Below are 1,666 nucleotides of genomic sequence, written 5' to 3' on the forward strand. Positions count from 1 at the left end.
TCTTTTTTAGTACTTATTTTTGGAAATAAGCTTTTAGTGTATTCTGTTATATTCTTTTAAAATCCTTGATCAGAAATATAATTTATACACCCTAAAAATCTTTGTAATTGTTTTCTATCTTCTATTTTATTAGGAAATAAATTTATCTTTTCTAAAATATTTGGTTGAAGTTTTAACTTTCCTTGAGTGGATAGAATTAATCCAAGGAACTCTATTTCCTGTTTTGCTATTCTTGCTTTCTTTTTGCTAAGAACTAATCCTTTTTCTTTACATCTTTCTAAAACTATTAATAATTTTTGAAGATGATCTTCTCTCTCCTGTTTTGTAAAAATTAAAATATCATCAATGTAAACTAAAACAAATTCATTTAACTCTTTTAGATTTTCTTCCATAAATCTTTGATAAATACCTGGGGCTTGTTTTAATCCGAATGGTAATACATTCCATTCATAGAGCAACACACTTGTTGATTCTTTTGTTGGGCAAGTAAAAGCAGTTAATTTCTTTGTTTCTTCGTCTAGACGAAGTTACCAATATCCTGATTTTGCATCAAGAGATGAAAACCAAGTTGCTCCTTTGATTTTTTCTAAAATAGAATCTTTTCTTGGAAGTTTATGAGCATCACCAATAGTTGCTTCATTCATCTTCTTATAATTAATTACCATCCTTCGTTTTCCCCTTTTAATTTCATTATTATTTTCGACATAAAAAGATGGAGCCGCACGAGAACTTTTACTTAATCTTATAATTCCTTTTTCCAAAAGATCTTTACATTCTAATGAGAATTCTTCTCTATCTCTTGTGGAATAAGGAATTTTATTTGGAACATTTATCTCTTTTGTAGGATCTTTTAATTTAATGCTTACTATTTTTTTATTTGTATTTTTGATATCTAAAGGATTTTCAGCACAAATTTCATCCAAAAGTTCTTCTATCTTTATTTCAAGATTATTTTTTGGAATATTTATCTGAAAGTATAAATTTAAATAACATGTTTCTAATATAGAAAATATTTTAAATTTTAAGATCTTATCTATAGTAGTAATTGGTATTTTTATACGTTTTGATTTTTGATTTATTGAAGAATCGTGTGGAGCTTTTAAAACTATATATGTTAATTCTTGAATGAATGGATGATATAGCTTTAAAAAGTTATTTCCTATGATAAAATCCATTCCAGAATCTAACATATATATAGATGGAACAATGAACCTATAATTTTGAATAAATATTTCAGCCATCTCTGCTTTTTGGTCAATTTTATGTATTGATTTGTCAGCTATTCTAACTCTTAATGGTTTCTTTAATTTTTTCCAATCAAGTTTTATATTTGTACTAGCAAAGCATTGTGTTGCTCCAGTATCTATGAAAGCATTTATAAACTTTTTTGTTATTTTTATAGTAATAAATGTGGCATTATTACTCAGTCTCTGAGTCTGTTTCTGAGACATATTCAAAAATATAGTCTAAGTTATCATCAGATTCTTCTAATGGTTCCATGAAACAAGACTTAGCAATTTCTATTTGTTTGGTAAGATCCTTTTTATCCTTCTTTTTTGGACATTTATTTGCATAGTGTCATTTTTCTTGGCAATATCAATACTTACAATTTTCTTTTTTATTTGGGCAATAGTCATTTTTTTGTCTTTTGTTTTTATTGTTATTT

The sequence above is a fragment of the Arachis ipaensis genome, chromosome B9, assembly GCF_059453495.1.
Source record: "Arachis ipaensis isolate K30076 ecotype BB chromosome B9, ASM5945349v1, whole genome shotgun sequence".
NCBI lineage: Eukaryota > Viridiplantae > Streptophyta > Magnoliopsida > Fabales > Fabaceae > Arachis > Arachis ipaensis.